The sequence below is a fragment of the Phaethon aethereus genome (assembly GCF_964289735.1).
Source record: "Phaethon aethereus genome assembly, chromosome: 6".
NCBI lineage: Eukaryota > Metazoa > Chordata > Aves > Phaethontiformes > Phaethontidae > Phaethon > Phaethon aethereus.
Genome location: NC_138580.1, coordinates 31,667,088 through 31,694,428, shown reverse-complemented (window position 1 = coordinate 31,694,428; position 27,341 = coordinate 31,667,088).

The window sequence follows — 27,341 nt, the reverse complement described above, 5'->3', positions numbered from 1 at the left end:
GCACAAATAAAGGACCCATATTCTGAATAGGAAGCTGCCCCATCTGGCATTTTGCTGCCCCATCACCAACCTTGGAGGAGCACCCCACTGCCCAGAAGCACACACGCATTTGGGAGACCTAAAGGCAAACTTGCATCTCTGAATCCGCTTACCTCCCAGCTTCCAGAAATGTCATTCCTCAAAGATCACAAAAGGAGGCCCTTTCCTGTGGGGACTTTGTGGGTGCCAAGCTTACAGACATGGACCTACTTTCTTTCTCACACCTCAGAGGCTAGAATGCATGCCTCCTGGGACCTCTCGACCATGTCGCCCTGACTGCAGGTAAGCTCACCCTAAACCCTGGGGTATGTGGCTGCAGTCCTTTCCTTCCCCTCCTGGGACCTAAGCAGAAAGCGTGCTTTCAGTGGTGAAGGGGAGGCCCTCCATAACCTTCATTTAAAGAAGGGTGAGGCCACCTTTGTCTCCGAAGATGTTTTGCTGCTACAGACTTTTCTGTTTGGAGCCTTTCTCTGTGTTTAAGAATGGAGAGTTGCTTGTGCACTCTTTAGGCTACCGTCAGATTAAACCATGTTTGAGGCAAGCCAGTATTTCTTGCGCCTGTCACCCTGGAGCTTCCTGGGCTAAATTTGGAGGTTAGACCATAGAGCTGTACTGCCCAGGCAGCAGGCAGGGCAGGCGTATTGCCTGTCCGCGCCCTGCCCAGGCGAGAGGTAAGCTGGTAAGGTGCCTTCGTAAGGCTCTGTGCTGCTAGCACAAGCTGAAAGGGAGGATCTTTTTGGGCTGTTTGGGAGAGAGCTTTGGGAAGGACTTTCTTCTCCAAAAAGTGTGTGCATTGTAATCTGTTTACATTATGCGCTGGCAGCTCTTGCTGACTGTTATTAGGATTAGAAAAAAATTGGAAATTCTGGAGTTAAAACTCTGTAAGTTGCATGAAGATAATACTTAATAAACACAAATACATGGTAGGACTTTTTTTTTCCCATCCTCTTTATATGACTTTTAGACTTACAAGCTTTTATCTTATTTTATGAGGCCATGTGAAATAAATTAAATGTAACACAAGATGCTGTTAAAAAAGATTTTATGACATCAAGAACTGGTTCTATATTAGGACCAGATCCTACATAGACTTATGGATGTGAGTAATTTTGCTCCCATAGATAAGCTATTGAATCAACCATGGCTAACCATTTAAACATTCAGAATCAGGCCCTCATTTTGGACGCACTTCTCATTGTTAAATCAATGTGAAAGTGAAATCTGTCTCCTCTCAAAAGGAAATTGCCAAGACTTTCTATGCTGAGATTTGGGATCTGTAGAAAATGAAGCCTTTTTATTTTTTCTTCCCTCCAATAATCTGTTCAGTGAACAAGCTGTGAAAAATAGTTCTATATTTTTCCCATGTGATGCAGCAGACGGTAAATTTCCATTTAAAAGAATGATCAGAGTAGCTGCTGGCACTGAACTCTGTTGTCTTAGTCAAATCTACTTACAAAGCGTTTACTGCAATACAATAGTTTATTATTTCACTCAACCAGAAATCAGATGAAAAAGGCAAAGGGGAAGCCTGAAGTAGGTTCATGGTCAGAATTCTTTTCTTTCTTAACATCTTGGTTTTTTAAATGCAGGAGTTGAGATCAGTAGTTTTATGTGTAAGGAGGAGAATATTTCTTTTCACCTCTACTTTTGTATGCTGTGAAATAATCAGACTTCACACTTCTATAGTGCCTTTCTTCTGGGGATCTGAAAGCACTTTACAAACATTAATTAAAGTCTCACAACACCCATGTGGAGGTAAAGCAGCATTGTTTGTGTATCTAATGCAGAATGCTTAACCTGATTCTTTAAGTACTATACAAGGACTACAGTAAAATAATGGAATAGCCAAAGCAAATTAATCTAACTGAATTGCTAGGAGCGTGTATACTCATATGTGTGTGTATATATATGTGAGCATGTGTGTGTGTGCACACGTGTGTCTGCAGATACCTGTGTTGCTATCTGCCTTAGTCTACACTTCATCTGCCCTGCATGTCCTGCCCATTGTTGTCTCAGGTGATACGATGAGTGCTGCTGCTTCTCTTTGCACGATGGCTCAGGTCCATCTACAAATGTGTTTCTTCTAGGAAACCTGTGGAAAGCTCTCCTTGTCATTGATTAGGCTAGGATTGCTTTTAAAAATATAAAAAGCAGGTATATTCTTTTTCTTGATCGCCAAGTTTGTGAAGGAAAATAGTAGGTAGGTGGTGGGGACACAGAAGGGATCTTTGCCCCCTGAGTCGGGCCACTCAGACCCCTCCGGGCAAGGCACTGGCACCTCCCCTCCTCACCTCCCTCTTGCTGTCCCGAAGCCCGGTGGCCTTGCCCTGGCTGCTGCTGCCTCCACAGTCCCCCCACCCCCGAGGCCTTTGGGGACGGGCCCTGCGGCACTGCAGGGGAGAGCTGCAGAGCAGGTTTGGCTCCTGCTGGGGCCACCAGCTCCCCTCCATACCCAGGGGAAAAGGCAGCAGAGAGGCATTCTCCTACAGTGGCTTAACATTGGCCTTGGCTTGGCTACCCAAGATCTTAACAATGCCTACATTAAAATATGTTAAATTATTTTATAGACTTAATAGAAAGAGTGTTATCATCCACGAGAGGGGCTTTTAGCATCATTTCTGCAGAGGTGTATTTGCTGTACTTTGCCAGACAGGAGTCTGCCCATGCCCCAGGCAGGTGGAGTTGCACTGAGTATTCCCATTTCTCCACCTTTGCTGCTTTGTTTTCCGGCTGCTGCGGCGCTTCACCCCTCAGCTGAATGCCAGAGCCCCCCAGCCGTGTGTGTCTGACAGGGAAGGCTGAATTCACCGGGGCTCTCTAGTTGCACTGTCAGAAATTAAAACGAAGTGAGGGAACTACGTAAAATGGAGGAAACCCAGGCTGAAGGACTGAGCAACTCTTACTTCTATTTTCAGCTCAGTAGTGCAGCGTACTGGTCTTTCTCCCACTCGTGCAGCCTGGGAAAACATGTGGCTGAACTGTGGTAGCCCAACTTCTCTTTTTCTTAGGCAAGTTAGATAAAAAAGAGTGTTTTCCTAGGGGTTACAGGATGCCATTATTTTCTTTGTTTGTGTCAAAGCTCTGGGGAAATAGGTCCACACAACCACCATGAGTTTGAAAGGTGGTCAGCTGGCTACTAAAAGCGAAATGGGCCCTGAAGCCACCAGCTTCCCTCAGCCTTAGTCCCATGCTGTGTTACAATTTAAAAATGCTTTTAGGTCACCAGCATTAGATCAGTTTCTTAACCTTCATCATGTCTTCTTTCTGCTAACTTTGCTTTCTTTCTTTGTCTGATATAGGCTGTAAGATCTTCAGTGCAGAGAGCGCATCTTTTATCTCTGCAAAGTGTCATGCAAGCTTAGGGTGGTACGTAAATATTTAATAATAATATTAGTGATGGAGATCAGAGTCCTGGAGGAACGCGTCTCCTCCCTTGCAGATGCAGAACATATAACGGGGATTCTTTTTATACTATTTCACTTCCCTGGTAAGAGTTTCTCTGCTCACGTATTTTCCAGTCACCTGTGTCATCTTCTTGGTAAGGCTATTGGAATGCACTAATCTTGGCTGGGAATAGCTTAATTAGAACTGGGCAAAAATAACTGCTTTTTCAGTTTGGTGGCCCACCGGAGACTTTGAAAAAAAACTCCCCTAAAATACAGGTTTCTTGTTAGCAAAATGGTAACCTGGGAAAAAGGTTATACCTTCTGATATCTGTCTTCTGTCTTTAACCATCTTTATTCTGAAAAGTAAATGAGAGGCGACTACAAGTGATCTCCAAATCACATTTCAGAACAAGAAATTGAAGCTTTAAATTCACAAAACATCAGAAAAAAACATGTTGGCTTTTCTGAAATTCTCATTTTTGGACAAGACCCATTGCCTCATTCATTTCCTACCCTTGGCTAGTTGTAGCATGTTGAAAGCACCCCAAGAAGACCGTGCAATGCCTGACACCAGGCAGCGGCGTTGTCCAGCCGGCACCCTGGTGCTGTGCCCACCAGCCCTTTGGTGCCGGGAGCTGTGCCACGGTGCTGGGCAGGCAGCCAGGCAGGGCTCCTGCAGCGGGACACGGCCGCAGCTCTGCGGGGCATTGCTCCCTGCCGCCCACAGAGACCAGGCACGCAGAGCACCTTATCTGGTAAACTGCTACACTGGTATAGTACTTACGTCATATAAGGGCCATTCACAAAAATGTTCTCCTTTAGCTTGGGATAAGCTTCATCTCTCAAGGGTGCTTCAGGACTGAAGGACTGGGAGAAATACACCTTTTTTTTTTTTTTTTTTTTAATTTCAACAATAATCTTGGTGTGACTGTGCAGAGGAGAGATATCTACAGCCTTCTGCTGGCAGTGCCTGGACTAACGGCATGCTGCCCTGCTGCGGGGGCTGCAAGCAGCCACACAGCCAGGCCAGATCTGGTGGGGAAACTGTTCAGAGGTGCCCAAAAAGGGGACATATGTGAGCTCTCATGCTGCTGGAGCTGGCAGGAGAGGGGGCTGCTTGGGGGATCTATGCTCCCTGCCAGCAGCGGAGGGGCTTCGGGGCACTCAAGCCTGGGGCAGCGTCGCAGGAGATGGGCTGCGAGGACCTCAGAGCTGTCCCCAGCACTCTGCTCATCGACCCTTCTTACTTCTTCCTTTCAGTAGCCTAGACAATTAAAAAAAACAGTTTGGCTGTGTAGCCAAATTAATTTTATAGGAGGGGGTTTATGCCCTACCTTACTTAAATCTTAAATTTTCTAATGATTGTAGCCAATAGCAATTAATTTAAAATAATTAAGACAAATATACACATCAAATTGCCAAGCACAACATTTTTCTCATTCATTTATGACTTAATAGACTTCAGTGGATATGTTCAGTCTTTACTAATTGCACAGTTGATAATTCTTTATGACTTCGAGGAGTTCAACATTTTCTATCTTCACTGGCTGCATCCTCTTAGCATAATCATAGTCTTAATTTTGTTTAACTTATGCTGAAGCAAAATATGAAACTAAACCACAGGAGGCAAATAAAACACGTCATTGTACAGTTTGCTACATTTTATAAAACCATTTTACAACAGGAACCATCCACCCGTTCTGTTCAACAGAGTAAATGGGATCTAACCATGCTTTAAGGACTGCGCTCGTCTTTAAACTGATTAGTTTCTATCCTTATTACAAAACGCAGGCATCTATACCAGGTCTAACATCTAATTTTATATACAATTAAATGGGCAAGCCCTGCTGCCTCCAGCATAATCATTTCATCGTCGTTATTTACCTTGAGGCTCCCTGCGCAGGACCAGAGCCCTGTTTTGCCCATTGCCGCGCAACACGGGATGAGCCTCGGTGCGGAGAGGGCCCTTATGATGCCAGCTGCCGTGGGCAGGATGGGATGGAGGTGCAGCGAAAGGCCAGGCTCGCAGCCTGGGGTCAGCGGGAGCCTGGGGAGGACCAAGCCTCGTGCCTGGTGCCAGTTGGGCAGCAGGGATGGGTGGGAAGGCAGAGGCAGGAGCTGGTGCGTTGCAGGGTCGGTGGGTGTGCAGGGATGGAGCGGTGCTGATTTGGGATGCTGGAGCAGGCTGTGCCCGTGTCCTTGTTGTGCTGGCTTTGGGGTGTGGTGCCTGTGCTTGATGCAGGACCCGACTAAAGGCGATGTGGACAGGGCAGTGAAGCAGGCCTGGGGTGCTCGTGGGGCAGCTCTGGAGATGGGTCTGGTGGGGCCGAGGGCTTCGGGGGATGCCACGGATATGCGGCACTGTGGTCACAGGCAGGAGCATCCTCCTGCCCAGGGCACCCACGTGGCGATGTATCTTCCTTGCTCTGCACAGGCAACAGGGAAAGGAAACTGTTCCTTAACCAAAGCATAATGCTTAAAAAAATCCCCCAAACTCTCACAGCTTTTTATTCCCCTCTCCCCAGACAAAAGTGCCCAGCATGACTCCCCGAGCCAGCATTGTGCTGGGGTCCCCCACCCCAAACCCTCCAGGGCAGGGAGGAGATGGCTGGGGCTGGTGCGCAGCTCAGCAGCCGAGAGCTGAAGGATGGCCAGAGCCCATTTGCTAATACCGTCGCCTGGTTAAAATTTTCCCCATCAGGCACATGGCTTTAACCAAGTGTGGTGCCGGCAAGGTGAGCGAGAGGGGTTGCCTTTGGTGCGAGGGCTCTGCTCAGCCCCCCTGATTAGGAGAGGAAAGCTGTGATTTCCACCGGTGGCCAGGTTTCTTTCTCTTGCTCGCTTTCTCCCTTCATTTTTTCTTTTTTTTTTTTTTTTAGAAATCATGTTTAACACTTGTACAATTTGGTGAAATTACAAGCCCAAAAGGACAGAGGGAGAAGCCAGTCTGTTTAAAAAATAAAAAGAGGACGTGATTACTTTGCCGAAACCGTACTTTCTATTTTCTCTTCCAAAAGAGACAAAGGGAATAAATACTTAAAACCCAGTGGTGACGACAGTGAAGCAATCATGCAGTCGCTGGATACCTTTGTCTCTGGGAGGCATGTAGTCATTTTTACATGTCTGCCACTGGGTGTCAAACCTTTCTTTTCTTCCCCTTTCCATTTTGCATGGCCAAACTGATTATCTAAAATAGAAAATTAGCACACAATGGCTTTACTCTGTGATACCCCTTATGCAACTAATGGGCAAAGCTTGTTAATTGGTTGTAAATGCCAGCAGGTTGCCAAGATAATACTTCAGAAATAAGCGGGTATTCTGATAATTACAGCAATCTTCATCTATAAAAGCTTAAGTAGATGAAGTACTGGCTGGCTTAAAACCAAGATTTATCCCGCTGCACTCGCATTAAAAGAAAAAATAAGATGAAAACAATAATGTAGCAAAACAATTATATAGCAGGAAGCGTTGTAGGTTTTAGAGATTGTGAAAACTCAGAAAGTAAAACAGTGCTGTAATAACCAGTTATGGAAAAATAGGCCATTTACATTTGTGTATAATTAAATAGTAGGCTATGCAATTTCACTTTTTAAAGTAAACTGCCTTTTCCTTTTTTTATAGGGCAACGTAGCCATAATTGCTGCATTAAAGCTTTAATGAAAGAAAAAAAACAGCAGATCAAGATGACATGTAACATCCACATTTGTACTGTGGCGTTCTGCTTGTTTAGTAATGGGAAGCTACTGAGGAGATTAAAATTGCAGAATTCTTCATAGGTTTTTTTCCTGAAAATTGCTATAGGAAGATCATTCCAAGTCTAAAATACATACAATTTATTTTTCTACCTTCAATCCACAAGGATTTAATGGCTTTCCTAACTCTCAGAGTGCCTGAAGAAATACTTTCTTGCAAAACGGGGATATTATTTCAGCTCATCAAAATTATCAAAAGTAAGCAGCTCAAACTTGAAGCGTACAGGTCTCACCTCATGTTTTAGACTATTACTGCAAATGCTGAACAGTATTTTTTAACTCAGTGCTGCTTTTCAGCTTTCCTGTCAGAATTATCAACAGGTTGATATATAATCTTGTTATTTGGCATTTTGATATGTTTCTTTTTACATGTTAAAAACAATTGCAAAGTGCAGTAAAGCCAGGCTCAGCTGTGTTAAAGCTTTGAAATAAGGGTGCAGCTTTCAAACCGAATTTTTGTTTATGATTGTAAAATATAAGAGTTGCCATTGGTGGAGGAGAGAGACTTTTTGGTTTTTTTTAATGACCTCAGATGCATCTCATAGACGGTACTTAATCATTGATGCCTCGCGTGAGCAAGCGAGGGCTCCTTTGGGCACATTCTGGCAGGAGCGGCTCAGAGGCAGGAGGAGTGCGGGGCAGTGCTGTGGTGCTGCTCCACTCGGGCTTTGGGGGAAAAGGCAGCGCCAAACCAAGACACCCTTCCTGCTGGGCGGCCAGGCGGCAATACTGCGGACGCGTTGCTGACTTGCACACAACAGGAGCCCGTGCCCGGCTTGGTGCCGCTCTTCCCGTAGCGTTTGCCCATCGCTGCCTCCGTCCCAGCAGGGTCAGACCATGCAGAGGCGCAGGGGCTGCAGCAAAGCCCTTTCCCGGTGGCTGAATGCAGGTGCCCAGTGTGGCCCTGGGTGCAAGGCACTGGCATGAGAGCAGCTCATGCTGAATTTTTTCCACTCGTGGAATATTGTCTGCAGTGTGCCCTGTGGTAGGGTCAGCCTGGTGGGACGCTGGTGGGTAAGCTGGAAATAAATTTAAATCACACCCTGCCGTGGAAGGCTAGATTTGAATGTGTGCATTGTCTCATGGTAGTCTGCTTACCAAATATTTGATGGAGATGCCTTTCCTATGAGTGTTCATGCAACATCACCCTAAAATCTTTTCCCACACATTATGCATAAAAAAATAAAAGGAGCCCACTGGGTAAATGGGGGCAACTTGCTGTTCTGGCTAATGCTTTATATTTTGGCAAAGACAGAGGTACGTCATGTTGCCTAAAACCCTCTGGGGAAACAAAGCATGAGAGCACACAGGGTGTGAGGCTGTCCCTGCCGCTCGCCAGCCCATGGCCCCGTGCGCATAATGGGACTTTCCTAGTTAGTACATAATACATGGCACTTGTCCGAAATGTAGCTGCAGGAACCAGCAGAGGGAGAAATAAGTTGACGGGATCCTTTAATGGATCTGTCTCCATCATCTTCCAGGAACAAAATAAATAGGAGACTTTTTCAACTGGCGTGTATTTCCATTTATGCTTTAAAAATTCATGAGCATAGGTTTCATATGATGGTGTAGTTACTATGGTAATTGTTTATTAATCTGGAGGAGCTTGGTAATTACCACAGTTCAGTTTATATAACTCAAACCCAGAGTTAAAGTATGGGTATGCTTTCTTTACACATCCATCTTTTAGACACTTTTTTCAACCTCTTTTTTTTTATTTAACAGAATATGCATTTTCCCCTCTCAGTTCTACTTTTATCCAAGTGCGTACATTTCTGGAAGTGTAGAGAGAGTGTAAAAATGAGAGAGAAAAGCTTGCTCGGAGTTGGCAGGCCAGGACAGCCAGGAAAAAATGTGCAGAGTTAAGTAGCAGGTGCATTTGAGATATTTAAAAAAAATTTTTTTTTTTAATTTATTTCTCTTTTCCCTGGAGGATGGCTCATTTGTGGGATGGCAGTATGGGGCAAAGCAATGCAGGTGGCAAGGTGAGGGTGTTGCAGGAGCCCCCAGGGCCAGCCCAGGACTGTGGTATCATCCTGGACCACACCCTGGGGTGGCGGGATGCAGGGCCGAGGGAGGATGTGGGGCTGAGGGAGGATGCGCAGCTCTCATATTTGTGCATGGCCAGGCACACACAAGAGGAAAAATGCAGGAGCTGGGCTAAGGATAAACGTCTGTCTGGCTTTGGCATTTCGGGTTTTTTTAGGGGTTATGTGAGGTTTTGCTAATGGAAAATACGTGGTAAGGTGCCTGCCAGGTACACCACGGTCCTTCGGGAAACCCTGCTGCCAGCTCAGCCTCAGGCCTGCCAGCACTCAGGGAGCGTGTGCTCACCTTTCCTGGGGAGATGTCATCTAAAAACTGAGTTTATTAATTCAAAAATTAATTATTATTTGCTTTTTCAGATAGGTGCCACCAATTCTATTGCAAGGCAATTTCTTTACAGCGAGCACTGTAGTGATGCTCTCCAGAGACCCAGGAAGCAGAAAATACGGGTATTTTTTGGTGAATTTTTTTCATTTATCTAAAAGCTCCTTTCTCCCAGAGAGTGAAAAATTTTGCCCACTGTGAATCTTTTTCCTTTGTTGATTCTAGTTTAGAGACAATTAATTGCCACCAGTTTGTTCTGTAATGACCCATAGGAAACGAGAAGCAGCCCTGTTTGTGGGCAGCCCCTCCTCACCCGTCCCCACTTTGCTCCTGCCGGCCTGTGCGGCTGGTGGACTGGAGAAACTCCCTGGTCGGCCTAGCTCCATTGCCAAGAGATTCACATTATTTATACGGAAAAAGTGCAGGATGCCATCTCCCCGCTCGCTTTCCCTGCATAAATTGCGCGTGTTTATTATTCATTGTAACACAGCACATTCTCTGTTTCTGTGTCACTTGTCACTAATCACTTATGCATCTGATGTGCGGATCCAGAGCAGGTTCTTAAGCATTCTTGGCTTCAAAACATAAGATATGCATGGGTAAGAGTTTATCCCACCCCCAAAATAACAACTTTGATACATTTTCAAAAGGGAAAGTGCATATGTTACAGTGCTCAGGAGCAGCAATAACCAAACTAGCTGAGAAGTGACACGGACTTGGGTTATTTTCTTGTTGTTTTTTTCTTTTTTTTTCCCTTTTTTTTTTTGGTTTCTTTTTAGTATTTCATAAAGTGTGTAAAAATCTTAGCATTTGAATGCCACACACTTCATTCTGCCTGCAAGATAAAGGACATTTCTCTAAACGAAACATACGCTCCTTGTTCCTTGTTTTGATTCTCTGTACAGCTTGTCACAATGCATTTACATTTTGTCCATACATTTGGATTTGCAACCCGAGCTGTGCTTTTGAGGAAGGGATGCAAACTCTTTTCTTCAACTTTTTGGAGGCAGTTGGGCGCTGCCCGCAGCCTGCCGCGCACAGGAGACACACGTCGCACGCACGGCCCTGCCGGCTGCTTCTGCAACCCACTGCCTCTCACCCCTGCGACTCCTTCTTGCGGGGCCAGGCTGGTCGTGTTGGCCATCGGCTGGGGAAAGGCTCTTTCCTGGCTTTTTTTTCCTCCTGTCCTGTCTTGCTCCCTTCCCAGCCAGTCACCCAACCGACAAAAGCCAATTGCCAAACCCCAGTGGATGGTGGCACTGTGTCTACCCCAGCTTTTCCCCTGCGTTTCTTCCTCCCATCTCTTTTAGCCTCTGGGAAGAGGCAGAAATTGCTCGCTCTTTGCCCAGATCTGCTCTGGGAAGCACTGCGAAAAAGCTGGCAGCTCTGTAAACCTTAAGACTCTGCCTTTTTTTTTCCCCTTCTCATGGTGCTGGATGAGCAGCAGTAACGGTGCGAGGCTGCGGGTGGAGACCTCATGCAGCCCCAGTGGGGATAACGCCCGTGTGGAGAGAGCTGGTCTTGTGAGGTCTGGGTATTTCTGTGAATAATGGTCATTCGGCTGGGCAAATCCCATCTATAACACTGAGAATATGGAAAACATTTCTGCATTTTCTGGTAGTTGACCTACTCAGCTGTGATGCTGCAAATCTGGTGTCCACAGCCAGTGATGGATCCATCTATGGGTCTAAGGAGTGTGAGCTCTTCTGTTGGACATCTGCAATAGATGGGTGTACCATACACACACTGGTCTGTGACTCACCTGCACCACGTTAACCTGCAGGAGAAGATCTGTGATACTGGCTTGGCCTTGTGGGAGGGCAAGATGCAGACCAACAAGCAGAACAGTATCCTGGATGACCTGTATTTACAAAAAAAATATTTTTTTTGCACCAAGCATCTGCAGGCCAAAAATTATTTACTGTGGAAATCCTGAAAAAGACACAAAACCGGTCAAATTGTATGATGTGAACGTTTTCTCCTCTTTCTGAGGCTGCTGAAATAGAGGACTGCTTACCCATCTCCCCGGACAGAACATGGGGGTTTCATCCAAGGAGATAATTTTAATTGTTCCTTGTTCTGCTGCTATCTGATGGGAACAATCTTGATAGCGACCTCCAACTGAAAGTCCTCCTTCTTGAGTGAAGTCAGCCCTATGATAACACCAGAGAGGCAGCTTGAAATTAGGATACAGAAAACTGATGCCAAAAATATGTCAGCTTGGAAGGTCATTAAGAATTATCCATTTGTGCACTTCACATGCCAGCAGTACCTTAAGTGATTACCTTGGAGGGACAGATTTGTCTAATGAACATATGAATTAACAATATAAAATTGTGATTGATAAATCAAATAAGAATTTATAATTTGGCAATGAATCTAACCGGAATGGAGTTTCACTGGATGCGAATGTGAGAGGAGCTGCTGGTGTTCTTTGCTAAAAATGACTCCCGGTGGTATTTTTCCACTTCATGACACCACAGTTGTAGGTGACTGATCTGAAAACCAGCCTGCCTGTACCTCAGGCAGAGACAAATTGTTCCAAAGATCTTGGCTCACCATTTCCGGTAGTTATTTTTTTAAACCTCTCCACCTACACTTTTATTGATTTTTTTTTTTTTTTTTTTTTTTAAGTCCAGCTTGGAAATTAACTGAGACTGGTCCTGGCATATAAACTATCATTTTTTAAACCATGTAATAGTTGGTATCATTCTAGTTAAGTATTTTTAAATTTAAAATTTAAATTTAGGCACTCAGATAAAATGTTTAACTCTGCTTTTCTGCACTGACATAGCTCAGTAGGGAGTTTTGATTTTTGTCTCTGAAAGATAGATTGCATTAGTAGTTTCCTGGGTTGTAGATTGTAACTATCTATCTCCTTCACAGAGAGTTTTAAAAGTCTTAAAAGTGAGATGTTTAGCTTTAAAAAATGTCCTGTACAGGTGGGCTGCTTTTTTGCTTCTAAAGCTTTACCCTCTTAGTGGCTAAAATCAATGCAATATACACATTGGTTTTTTTTTAAATAAGCTCTTACTGACAGATGTACTTCATTTAACATTTATGATAGATTCTTAGCAATTCCTTATTGCTTCTTCATCTTTTTGGCTTGTGTCATTTTGGGTTTGGGGCACTCCTAGTGCCCCCAGGCGAGCACTGGCTCTATAAAATCATGTTAGAGCTGCCACAGTCTAGCTCTTGTCAAACTGCATATTAAAGACCCAGATAATAAGAAAGTACCAAAGGAGTTGTTGCATTTCATTATTCTGTGTGATTAATGCCTCCCTATGTGCTAATGAACTAAAGTTAGGTCATAATGGCTTTGAAATATAAGATTATTGAGGGTTTCTTTGACTTGCTATATAGGGGTAAGTTCAGCCTGTTGGGTCTGTAGTACACGGAGTATCGCTTCTTTTGCAAATTTAAAGCTGCCATTTAGTTGAGGTGGAAGCTTCAAGGGATGTTTATGTTGGAGCTTGCTGTTAAAATGGGTTGGGTCACATGAAATGGGCAAAATCCCACTTACCAAAACGCTGCATATCATGAGGCCAGACAGAAATGGTGCTGATCTGGGGCCCCTGGGTGCGTCCCTGGCTGTGGAGCGCTGCATGAGGGCATGTCCAGTGCCGAGGCACACATGTGCTGGGAGTCAGCCCCACTCGTCCTGCAGCACCTATTAACCTCAGTCGAACAAAACTCAGCAGGCAGCAGCATCTGCATTTGTTGGTAACGTTGTGGGATGTCCCAAGGGGGATGTTGTATGGAAAATTTTGCGCCTCCTGACTCGCAGCCCTCCCTTCTGTTTTCATCTCTCCTGTACCTAGCAGCTATTGATTGAATTTTTTGCACCAATTTTTTGTCCCAAATCCGTGGCACTTTTTGCATAATTTAGCATCACATGCGATTTCTAAAGTGAGAAAATACCCTGAATGTAAAAAACATAGTAAGAATGCGAAGGTAAAAGTACTGATGTTTGCCGCTATAGCCAGAAAACAGCATTAAGACTCACCGTATACTTAACGGATGTCATTGTGCCTATGGACAGTATGGATAACACAGCAAAGCTGCATTGTACAGCGGGCTTTGCAACGCGTGGGCTCCTAAGGGGAGAAGGAGCCTAGGCAAGCTGGTCCATCAATCACAGCCTGTTCCTGAAGGTCCACATGGTAATGGGCTGCGACCATATTCGCTCTCCTCAGAAAGGGCAAGAGTTGGAACATACTATGTAAGTTAAAGGAAAGAAAGGAGCATGATAGCGAGCGAGTTGCTGTGTGTTGGTGCGGAGCAGCCCTCCTTGCACGAGGGGGGAGGCTGGGAGGCGGGTTGCACGGGGCTGCAGCCCTGTGGCTCAGAACGTCCCAGGGAAGCTGCATTGCGAAGCATGACACAAGCCTTGAAACATTTAGGGAGGGGGCATGTTATTTTAATATCCTTTTTTGTGCTTAATAGAAAAGGGGTTTGTGGTTAATTCTTTATTATCTCCGACAGCAGTTCTCGCTTCGGCTCCTCTTTCTTTAACTGCCAAGCTAGCATTTTCCTTTTTTATTGCTCCTTTCTTCGAGGTTTGCTTTGGAATAGTGCCAGTTATCATTTCCCATTAGGGCAAATATTGCATCAAACTCATGATTAGGGATTTGAGGGCTTGGGAATATCATTCTCTAACATTTGTCTTTCATTTTCTAAGAGTCTTTTTCTCTCTCTTTGTAAACACACATACGCACACATGCCTGTGTATCTGTGGATATACATATGTGTATATATATTTATAGAGAGGGATAAAGAGAGCACTGCATGCGTCTGATTACACGGGTACGTTTACACATATGCACATGTCTATTTGTATGTAAAGTTTAAACATCTTCACTTAGACAAAGAAAAAGGGAAGAGCTTTCTCCTTGTGTGAGATTTCAGAGGACTCAGAAGGTTAATAAAGGAAGAGAATAACAGATTTGTTTGTATGTTTTGGGTTAAATACTTCAGTTTTGCAGTGAAGGAAGGTGTTAAGAACACACACTGCGAGCGTGGAGATGAAGCCACTGCTAGGGAGCTGCTACCAGTTTTACCGACCCTACAAAACCGGAGAACAATGCTGTGTATTTTTGAGTGTGCCTTTTACCGTACCTTATTTATTCCCTACCTGCGTATACAAAGCAACTCCATTTGTAGCACATTCTTCTAAGAATAGTGGCAGTAAATACTACATTCCTAGAAATTAACTCTTCTGCTGTAGTAACATATACTGCACAACTTATATTGAAGGACTATACAGATAGTCAGATAGGCTCTGATTTGGACATCTCGAATTGCTCGGTGCCCATTTCTGTTAGTTAAAGCAAACGGGCTTCAATGTCCTGAGGCAGGCAAGATGCTGTGCTGGGCACGTGCACTGATGTGGCCTTCAAGGCATCTGGTTTTTGGCTCAATATACTCCTTCATTCGCTTACCTCCAACATTTAGGCATTGCTGAGATGTTAAAAAAAAAAATCTTTCCAGCTGCCACCTATTTCTGATGCTGGCTCACAAAACCAGCACCCACCTTCAGTACCTCATTTTGGGGGGACTTTTGAAGAATACCTTTTATTTTTGCTGGTGAAACTTTGCATATGCCCAGTCTGGGGGTAGGTGGGTTGCAGGTGGTTCCCCCCACCAGCTGCAGTGATGGGGGGCTGGGGCTGGTGGTGATCCCTGGGGTCTGTGGCCCCCCACAGGGCTGCCCGCCTGCCCCGCACCACGACAGAAATGGGGCTCCCGAGAGCCATCCTCTTTTACGCCTGGCAAATCACTTAACCTCTCGGTATGTCGGCTTTCGCAGCTGTTAACATGGGGAACGGTTTTATTTTCCCTCCTCTTGTAAAGAGCATTGCAGCTCTGATCGACCAGGGGCCACAGCGTTATTTCCACTTACAGATAAGTTGGATTTTGGCAGCCGGTGGGAGGGCGGCAAGCATATTCATCTGGGTAAAATCCCCTGGCTGAAGAAATAGCCAACGGGGAAGTTTTATAAGGCAGGCACAAAGCAATATCAGCAATATCCAGAGCAAATCTTGTATTGGAGTTGTCATTTTTGCTCTGGCCTGGCAGTAGCCAACTGGGGGCTTGGGGGGGGGGGTCCATGGGGAGATTGGAGCAGGCAAGATGCGGAGCAGCGCCGGCCGGCTCAGCTGGGGTGGTGCTGAGCCACCCGACAGGTTCCCAAATACATGTATTTCCAGGCAGCCAGTTTGTCTGCCTCCAAAAATTTATTCTTCAAGGCTTGTTCCCATCTGCCAAAAGAAAACATGTCATTTAAAAAAAAAAACCCTAACATTGACAGACAGGAGCGCGTTGTTGAGCTAAAGCCCTCTACTTTTACCTGAGCCAGGCGCCAGCACCACGTGGTGAGACAGGCCTGTCACCCTCATGCTTTATTAACAGTCAGCTTTTAATCGCACTTCTCCCTGGCAAGCTGACAAATATTCTTCCCTTTACTCACAGTTCGCCCTTTCATTTTTCCGACAAATACCGCACTTCATTTAAATTTTTGCAAAAATGAGCCGGGGCAAAGTGGCTCAGTCATTGTATAGATTAAATACAATGGCTCCTCTTTTTCCTGGTTGTAGTACAATGGCTGTACATTAAAATTATTACAGTAATTTCAGTAATTTCTGTTGTAATTTCTACTGATAAACCTGACTGTGTGTTTCTAGCTCTGCCCTGCTTCTTCTGCCCTGCCTTCCTAAAAATAATATCATGGTCCCCACATGGGGAAGCTTCATGTCAAGGGAGGGTACAGTAAGCTCCTAGTTATTTTAGAAATCTTAAAGTGATTAAGGCAAAAGGGTGGTTAATTATAATATTCCAAAAACACAGCTGCTAAAAAAAAAAGTTTCAAGCAGCCACCAACTTCTTATTATTTTGTCATCATCTTATGCTTACAACATATGGGAAAAATAAAAGATTAAACCTCTGTCCCCACACTGCCCCCGCAGCCGTACAGTCCTGGAACCAGCAGCATCTTCTTGATGCTCGAACCTCTGCCGGTGAGCGCGGGGGCAGCTTCCAGCCCTGCGTTCACTTTCAGAGCTGTGAAAGCTAAATCTTCTGCTCGGGTTGCAGAACATCAGCTGGGAAAACTGTGTCTCAGTCAAGAGCAACTACAGTTTGCCAGGGAACAAATAGCCTTGGCTGTACCAGTCTTTTACTGAACTCCCGCTCATGTTTTCATTCCTCATACACCACGGAGATGATAAAAAAGGTCACTGCTGGTATTGCCAGTGGGGATGGATTATGGAGCCCCATAAACATTTTCACACTGCTTCAGTAAAGAGCAGCAGCCTTCTCCCTGTGCCCACATTTTTGAGGCTACCTCAAAAAAATCTGTCTACAAGGGGAATCACCATATTTTTTTGCAAAGATGGTGCTTTGGGTGAGGAAGAGGTCTGACATTGCCAGTCTGTCCATGCATTGAGACTAAAGTGAGCAAGGAGCCCCTCGGTGTGCCATCACACCCGGGGAGCTGGGCAATACAAGCAATAGTTCGTAACTGGCCACTGGTGGACGATGCACCTGCTCTTCTGTTTGGGGAGGTCTCTCTGTACAACAGAAATCCTTCTGTGCCAGCCGGCTTCTATGTCCATTGATAGCTGTGGCCTGCAGTTATGGAGGCAATGCCAAACAGGAGTGGCACCAAGGGACATGTTCATCTTATACCTTGCTCCTACCAAAATGAACTCAAGGACTATCATCGTCAGCAGTGTTATTTATGCTGATGTGCTTTAAAACAAAACAAAACAAACAAACTTTATTTTAAAACTAGAGATCAAGCAGGATGGCTTGTAAGGATCAAAGTAGAGACTGCAGAGGAAACTAAAGGCATTCAAAAGCAGATGATGTTGCAAACACTAACCAGAAATTGTGTTTGCATCAGTGGGCACAGCAATATCTGCGGTCGCTTGGTGAGGAGAGCAGACTTTTTATTACTAAGGTCTGACCATCTCCCTCCTCTTACAATCAAAAGAGGCTAACACAAGCATTAACCTTTGTGGTGCAACAACATACAAGTTGTATATACTGCAGTATCATTTCTTTCTGTTACATGAAAGACAGAGGCTGTAGCTGTGATGGCGCTTGGATGAAGCCCTGGTTAAAGAAACCATCCACATTGGGAGCACAGGGGAGTGTCCTTCATTTTCCGGTATAAGCATCAACTATTCTGATGTGGGAGGAAAGGAGGCATGCCAACCTGCCACAGAAACACTTCCAGCTCTTTCTAGAAAAATTTCCTTGGAAATTTGGAAAAATACTGGCCAAACTCGATCCCAAACCTTTCCAGGTCTGGCTGTAGCACTGACATCACTTGGCATATCTGCCCCAGCAGCGCTGGCTCACACAGGGACTGCCGAGTGACAGGGGCTGCAACTGGCTCTTATGACACCCTGAAACTGGGGACATGCTGGCACATGCCTTTCTCCTGGCTGTTGCTTCGTCCAGCCTTCCTGTCACCATGGGCTGCGTGCTCCCGAAGAAAGAGCTGACAGTGCTTGCGATGTGCAGATTGGGCATTGGACTAAATGAAAGTTCAGGCAACTGGAAGATTATACCCATGCTGAATCTAAACATCTAGAAATATGTAAGAAAGATGTGTGTGTAGCAGACTTACGGGCTCCTGTACATGGGTATGTACATACCAGTGGTACCTGGTGCAGCTCGTGCAGAGCAGAAAGCCTCTGTACGGTCTTGCAGTTGTAGGAGACTCATCCGCAAAGCCTGCAAGGAAACATTCCCGGAAGGAGAGGAAGCACAGACTGGGGTTGGCGGTAGGACAAGGCAGCCATACCCAGCCTTCACCACCAGCGTGTTTTTCCCCACACTCGTCCCTCTCCAGCCCCTTTTTTAATCCATGGAGCAGCCGAGATGCTATGCATGTACACCGAGCTGCCAACGTGCAAATGCTTGGTACTGTGGCCACGACAGCAGTGCCACCACTCGTACCACCAGCTGGCCACCTGCGCTGAGCTGCAAACCAGCCGTGCGGAGCACAGGGGCTCACTCCCCAGCAGCAGGGCGGGGGGCTGAGGTGCCCGACCCCTCCTCTCCGCTCTCTGCCAGCCACTTGTTTCACAAAAATTACGCAGCAAAGTGGCTGTAGCACCAAGGTTGGATGGTGCCTCACCCCAAACCCACCCAGGCTAGTGGAGATTTTCTCACTAACTCTGGAGGCTCTGGGACAGGCCAATAACAGCACCAAAATATGCCCACAGGCTCAGAGGGCTGCAGCTCCTGTCAGCAGCCACCTTTGTCCCCACACCAGCTCAGGGGAAGGTGCTCTGGCTTTCTGCTCCTGTGAAAATACACCCACATGCACTCATGAAGTTTTCCTACCACCTTCCAAGAAAGACTCCTCCAAATACCTTTACTATCTCCACAGCTTGTCTTAAATCGGTATAACACAGACCAGCTTAACTTTATAGTGCTGCTTTTTATAGACGAGCATTTATTTCTTGTACCAACTCTCAAGTATGTTTTATCTGTTTTATATCCCATTGAATTCTCTGTGAAACTGCACTAGTTTACAATAATTTTATTACTTTATTAATTAAACGTTTTCCAACAAGCTAGCTATGGCATTTCTTATCATCAAGGGTTCCATTAGTTTTTAATGGTGTGAGACAAAATTACCATTTACCCACATGCAATTTAAGAAGCATCATTAACACAGAGAAAGCACCAGGTGGGATTTCTAATAGTTACTGTTTCTCATTTTTGTTTTTATTTAAAAGGAATAACTGGTTTTGAGGTTTTTGCTGCAAGGTTGCCAAATCCTCACTTTGTTTTTATGTTCAAGATAATTTAAAATAATGTTCTCCTATCTCCTAAGGCTCTTCTCAACACTGTTTCACTTATCAGCACATCACTTGGTTCGTACGCAGTGTCTCGGCGCAGCCGGGTGAGTGTGTTGTCTGCACAGTAATCGCCAAGAACAAAGACTCATCTGCACGGTCAGTGAACAGGCGGTATGCGTGCGTGCGAGTGTGTGCGCACACGTGCGTGCCTGAGACAGTGCCCGGGTTTGCAGGGGCGCGGGTGGGAGTTCACAGAGCCAGGGTGAGCCCCAAGCCACACGCAGCTACCACCTTGCGTGGCTCAGGGCCTGGAGGTGCTGGCCGCGGGGTCCCACAGAGCCTGCCCCAAGCACAGGAGACCGGGCGATGCTCCTCAGCCACGCTCACCCACGGCATCTGGCACCGGCACCATGAGGACAGGAGGAGGCAACCTGCCTTTTTAAAGTTCTTGGGAAACTTTGACGCAGACCCTCTGCATGGATACTGGTTTTCCATGCAAAAGACAATGGACAAACCATAATTGCAGTAAATATTTACCTTAAAAGAAATGGGAATAATTAAATGGCAACTTAATTACTATATTCTATTCAATTATGCTGACTGTTGACTAATTGCTGACTCAGTCCATTTACGTTAATAAATGTCTGTGTTTAAGGTCCTCCTTGGCTCATTTTCTAGGTTTAACAATACGAAGTGGAGTTGCTGAGCTACTTTTTTTTTTTTTCCCCTGTGAACTCATTGCTTTTGCTTAACTCTGTGACCGCCTGCTGCCATGCACTGACGCAGGCGGCGCAGACCCGTCGTCGGCCATCACAGACCCGCCAGTGCCCATGGCACGTGCAGCGGGCCTGAGCCAGGGCCTCGCCGCCGAGACGTAGCGTGAGGGTCCAGATGGTGCACGATCCTGCGAACCGCCGAGCGCGAAGCGCGCAGGAGGGTGTTAGGGATATTTAGTGGGATGTGTTTGACAAGGTGTTTCCTTATTTAAAGGGGAGGGGAGGAAAAGGCAGATGGTGTGGCTGTTTCTAATGACATTCCCTGGCTGGGTTTTTTAACAGCAGACATAAGAGGGGCACAAGCACCTGACGCGCCTGTCTGCTTGGTGGCTGGGAGGAAAAGGGACACTGACAAAACAGGTCCCACCACTGTCCCTGCTACCTGTTCTACCTATTTATTTTATTTGCCAGGGCGCCCGGTGAGGCTGATGGATGGCCCTGCCTGCAGCCAGTGCCCCAGAGCCGCTGGACCCTGCCCTGCCAAAGTGTTCACCGCACCGCTCTGCCCCAGCACCAGCCACACGCCTGGGGGAAACAGCTCTCTTCTTCCCTGCACCTCTCTCCCTCTGGCCTCACCCTGCCTTATTTTCCTGCCATGTCAGCCCTCCACTCACCCAGGTGTCTGTGCCGTCACTGCCAGTGCTGTACCAGTCTGTTCCGCTGCTGGTGCAGGTTGGCACTGCCACCTGCCCCACGGCTTCCTGGCGACACCCAGGGCGATGCTCTGGGTATGAGGACAGGGGGTTACAAATGATGGTTTCCTCTCCAAGGTTTTTAAGCACGTTACGATCAGAAGCAGTCTGGTATTTTTTTATAGTTAGGAGCGTCTATTAAAATAGAAACAAATTTTGCATTTCCTAAATGGGCAGATAATTGTTCCATGACGAAGAGCGCAAATACATGCACAGGGATGCCTCTGACTTAAACACACGCTGAACTGAACTTCTGGTCAGATAAATTTCTAATTAATTTGCTTGTGCAAGCCACGGAACAAAAGCTCTGATTATATATTAGAGCAAGAGGTACAAAAATATCTTCCTGCGTGCTTCCACATTATCCTGCTGCTTGCCTGCAAGGGGGCTCTGGGGCGGCTGTCCTGGGGGATGCCACTGCAAGACCTGGCAGGACCCCCCAAAGTAGCCTGACCCCCTGCAGCATCCCCCCCATGGTGGGACAGACCTCGCCACCCCCACGCCAGCCTGTGGCCAGAGACCCCCATGACTGGGCCAGCGGCTGGCTGGGTAGGTTTGGAAGTGGTGCCAGGCTGGTGGAGGCGGGTGGTGCCGGCGGGCAGTGGCAGCGCTGTGGCTGGCACTTTATGCTAATGGCCTAGTCATTATTTATTCCTTTGGAATTCATTACAATTGCATTATTTGGGATCAGTTCATTTAGCGTCACAAACGCATCCATAGGATTTTTTTATTGTGACCTAATTAATAATGAATGATTCTATTTTAAAGTGCTGCCGAACACCGGTTTTAAGGCAGACTTTAGAGTTACAGCAAACGACGCCAAAGTGGCTGAGTGGCTCCTCGCAGCCTGGTGAGAAATGTGTGAGGAAGTGCCGCTCGGCCACTGTGGCCCCTGATGGGCACCAGCCACGCTGGCAGAGGCCAGGCACAGTGCTGCGCTGACACGGCGTGGCACAGCTTGCTTGCGGCCAGCAGCCCTAAGCCCAGGCACCTTGTGCAGCCACGGCTCCAGATTTCTCTCTATTCAGAATAAATATTTTTTGTGATGGCAGCTCGCAGCTGACTCTTCAACCACAACCAAAGCTCAGTACTGACCTTTTCTAAAGCAAGAAAAACCTTCAACCATGTTTTGGGAAAATTCTGTCTTGGTTTTCCTTGATCAACAATATCTTTGGGTACTATAAAGCTGTGCAAGAGGAAAAAATTTTCACTGACAGAAACCTTGTTTTACTTAAAATTAAATATTTTCTTTGGACATAGCACTTTCTAAAAAAAAAACAAACAAAAAAACCACTTATAATTCTTTACATGAAATTCCCAGGAATACTTAAAAAGTAATTTTATTTTGAAAGCACTGAAGTTACTTTGACTTTTCTCATTTTTGTTACTTCTCAGCACAAGAAACTTGGCAACACTCAAAAGAATATAGATACTCTTTTTTTTCCAAGAAAGGCCTCACCCCAAATCTTTTGCCTGCTTTTAAGCCACCCCATGCAGTCCAGCTGAAAGGCATCACCTCCATTTCACACTGACCCCCAGCCTGGGGAAGTGCAGCACCACAGCATGGAAATGGCTTCAACTTTCCCTACTCAACACCTTCTCGCTAAAAGTGTTTCACTTCAGCAGCAGGGATGTCAATTCACCCTAAATTCTGAAGTAAATTCATTTCTGGAGGAGCAGTGCAGGGAAGTCCCTGTGCCCTGCAAACCTGTCCCAGCTGAGCAGTTTGATCCACACCATATTCTTAGGGTTGGATTTTCATGTAGTCACATTGTTTCAAATTGGCCTGCAGACCATCAAGCACATTTTACAAATGTTTGTGAAAGTCTATAAATAGTTATAATGACATACGTAGTGTTTTTGTGAATGCAAACCTCCTCTGTATCCCGTGAGTGCAGCCGTTTACATGCCAAGACTGTAAAAGGACAACGGGGCAAGTTTGGATACAGACACGTAGGGATGTTTACTGGGGAGCAACAGCTCCTGCCCTTCCTCCCGACCCGGCTAGGCCTGTGCCTCTGCAGCATTCGAGGGGGCTCCTCTCCCAGTGGGGTGGCGGCCGGGGGGGCACGGCCAAGGCTGTGGCTGCCACCTTGGTTTGGGTGTTCGGTTTTGCAGCAGGGAGCCGTGCTGCTCCCAGCCGACCCCGGCGGGCGATGGCTCTGCTGCGCCGTGGGTCAGCACCGAGACCCACGCTGCATGGCAGGACTGGCTACAGGCAGGGCCAAGGAGGTGCTGGTGTTTTCTATGGAACGAGTCAATGGCATTATTCACGTGCTAAAACTAAACTCACTAAACACTTAGCCACGCTCTGCCTGAGGTATCTTAACAGCTCTGCCTTCCTAGTGAAACCAGCAGAAAACCACAGCTTCTCTCCCTGTGTCTCACTACGGCCTCGAAGCCAACACAAAGCTCATCGATGAGGTTCATACCTTTGACAAAAGCACTACAGACAACTTCACTTAAGGTTTTTAAGGCTAACCCAATGAATTTGTTTCATTTTATTCTAACAAATAATTATAATTCAGGTAACCAACCTAAACATCTGACAGCAAAACCCGTGTCCGGCTGTGGAATACATTATATATATCACCGATGTCATGATACCTTATGATTTTTCCTTTACATAGCCATTGTTGGCATCATGTGCCTAAGAGAATGACTCTCCCGCTCATTTCTGCCAAGAGTTTCAGGACAATGTAAGACTTCAAATACTTTCTGAATAGCTACAAAAAACATACAAAGGACTCACTAACATAAAGTCATAGAATACATTACACTAATACGTCAGTACCAAATTTTCTAAGAAAACCTTACAGCCAAGAAGGACTGTTATAAATCTGTTCTTGCTTATGGTAGAATGTTTTAAATAGCAAGAGGTTGGCCTCCTCGCCCACTCCCTTTGCAAAGCCTCCTAATGATGCTGCACCACTTCCAGGTGGGAAGTCCTCCTGGACAAGCAGGACCTCCTGCCCATGGCTGTGCTGGCACACACTGCTGCAGGGTTACAATGGGGCTGGATTCCTCCCATGCTTTGCTACTGGCTTTAGGTCCTTATGGAGCAAAACAGTTAAACAAAAGCTCTCTTTAAGGCTACAAGTAAAAGCCTTTCGTGTCAGGGTGGAAATCATATGCTTGTAAGTTACGACATGCCTACATGGCCTATGTTTGGCCATACGATGCCTCTTCTCAGGTATAATCCACTTAAGACAGTCCCACAGGAATATTTTTGTGTAGCAGACATGGGTGCCCTTGGGGCACAGCAATTTCCAGGGAAAGAAGGAATTAATCTCATGCACTGAAGGGCTGGGTCCTTCCTTCAGTGCATAAGAAGTTAAAACAAATCATTAGGAGCACCCTTGTCCCACTGGTGCACATAGGAGCTGCCCGTTCCCATGGAAGAGATGGCGGCAAGCTGTGTGGTAACACCTACCGCTCAGGGATGTTACAAATGCAAGTTCACAAAGTGTCTTCAAACCCTCAGATGAAAACCACCAACCACAGTCACCATAAAGTACCGCTATCGCTCTGAGAACATAGACCGTGTCAGAAGCTCCTGAGGTCTTCTCCAGAGGGGCCACCTGAGGGCCCGCACCTCACTTGGCCATTTGTTTTTTCTAAATAAACATAAATAAGCTATTTGGGCTGGTATATAAAACCACATAACACACACACACACTTGTGAGAGACAAGTCAAGCCATTGTCTTCTCTGTGTGTGTGTGTATATATATATGTACGCACATGTCCACCTATACACCCACAATTCGTTATTTTATTGGAGAGTTACATGAAGTTGGTGTGGGTTGGGACTACACATGTGTTTTGTGCACTTGTGTGATGACCGCAGCGAAATCCACATTAAACAGGGAATTGGAGACTGTGTTTCTCTATATGAAATCCAGCTCGATTTTACACCAAATACTGCTACAGAAAGTGCTGCCAGAGTCTGCGTTGCACAACTCCAGACAGCATCTTTCATAAAACAATTACATTTTTTCTAGATGTAGTGAAAGCCTTGAAAAAGTTTACTTGATGTCTAACCAAGCAATGCTGCATCTTCAAATTTGAAGGAGAGCTCCAAAAGTTAGGTTTTTTATTATTCTTCATTTAAGTATTATTTTTTAATTGCAGCGTATTAAACATAAAATCTGGTACAATCTTTAAAAATAAATAGGACCTAACTATAAATGGGCCCTGTTGTGTTTTTATCTTTGACAAGCAAGTAATTGCTTCTCAAATTTATCAGTTTGTTTATGCAAAAACCATTTACCAAGCCTAGCTCAAAAGCATCAATTTCATCATTATCATCTTATTAATTTAGCCAAGCTATAACACAGCTGATTATTCCTGAGTAATATCCTCTGCAGCACATCATGTGTGGCAAAACCATCTGTACAGTACCTATTTAATAAATAAACCCTCGGCTAAATGTCTCTGTTTATTGAGAACTAATGTTTATAGAAAATATAATGGAACTCAATAAATAACTCAGCTTCATCAACCTGCATATGAATCAGTACGAAGAACGCTGACATCATCACCTTTCAAGTACCAGAGAAAGCAAAATTACCCAAAAGAGCTATAGAGTCAATATTAAAGCATTAAAACTGCAATGAAGGCATATTAATGCTTAAAACTTCATTGTTGGCAGTAGAATTGCCACCACGGACATATTTTATAACTCTAAGAATACTTAGGCTTTATGACTGTTTCTTTGTTGAGTGCCTTGCACTTAATGTAGTTTTCCACTTTAAATAAAAAAAACCCTCAAGATCTTAAAAAAAAAAAAAAAAGGGAAGAAAAAAGAAAATTGCTGATTCCAAGCATTCATTTTTAAAATAATGCAAACTGCTGATTCCAATTGTTCGGATGGAGGAAAAGGCAAACTTCTTTAACTCCATGCTTCCTGAGCTGCTGGCGGCAGGCGCAAGGTGTGCCGAGGTGAAGATTGTTCGGCAGCACTGCACAAAGATTACGGAGCATCCCATGCACAGCTAAAGACATTATTAATATAATGCTTGGGTTTAGCGGAAGAGAAATGAATTGAGTCGCTGCAGATACTGGGATACTTATTGATTGCTGGTTGCTCCTAGAAAGGCAGCTTTCATTAGTTTATTTGATTTGGTGCTTTACAACTGCTTCTCTGCCACAAATCGGGCATTTAAAACACACCTCTCATACCATCAGCAAATAATAATAGACTAATTTCTTACAAGTCCTTTCCTGGGGCCCTCTGAGAACTATTCTCTGTTTATTTATATTTTGCTGTCTTTATTTCTGAGGAATGTCACTCTGCATATGCCATTTAAGTGAGGGCACTGCCTGGCTGCAGGCACTGGAGAGACACCCAACTGGCATCTCCTTCTGTAGCCCCACCTGAGATACCACTAGCGGGTCACAATTTCATAGGAGATAGCTTTCCCCTTGACAAATGCAAAGTCCCATGACATTGCATCTGTAAGGCAGCATCTCCAGCTCTTGGTAGGGATCAAGGGCACAGTTCACTTTCTTAAAACTTCTCATAGCACTTCCCTGCCCACGGGTACGTCCAGCCTCCTCTGGGATTGCTTCCGGTGGGACAAAGCAGATCAGAACAACTAAGTGTAAGACACAGAAAACATATTTCAAAATCCACTCATTAGCACACACGTTATGGGAAACACTTAAGGGTATGAATACTGTTCACACTGTGTTTACATAAAAAATGTGATTTACACAATTCTTCATTTTCTACACTGTATAAACCTGCTACATGGATTAAAACAGGTCCGCCATGCTTTCAGGGGAGAGACAAAAAAGGGACACCAATGTCTGAAGAACAGTTTCCACCAGCTTCTTCACCAGAACAAACTGCAGGTGTTTAACTGATGTGGGGGGTGGGATCTAGCCTTAAGAGGAAAAGTGTTGGTATTGAAAGTTTGGTTTCAGAGGCCATGCACCCATCCGGCAGGCAGCCGTGCTGGGTGGGGGGCTCTAGGGGATTGCTCACACAGCTTCCTGTGCTGCTTTGCCTCCAGTGTCCAAAACGGTTTGAAGAAAATAAGAAAAAGTGAATGTTTGCACTTCTGAGTTATTAAAAAAATATGCATTTCCAATACATGAAGTATTTTCACCAGCTAACCAGATAAACGCACAAGCAATAAGCAAGAAATCCCTAAAAACTACAAATGGAAAAATTTCGGAGAGATTTTTCCAATTTTTCTCCAAATGGGAGAAAATCTGGGGGAGCCCCCAGCTGTCTCTCCCAGCCTCTGGACTGCCGCGGCACTCTGAGGTCCAGCTGTCCCCCACTGCAGGGGCTTGGACTCAGGGTGGCTTCACCCTCCACCCCGCAGGCAGCAGCAATCAGCTCCACGTCTTGCTACAGCCACCTTTTGTAAATCTTGCACAGAAAGGGTCACTGTTTTTTGGGGAACAGTGGACCCCTCAGCACGAGGAGCAGCTGCGGGGCAGTGGAGACAAACGCCAACAACCCAGCCAACCGTCCTGCCAAAGCAGATCACCTGC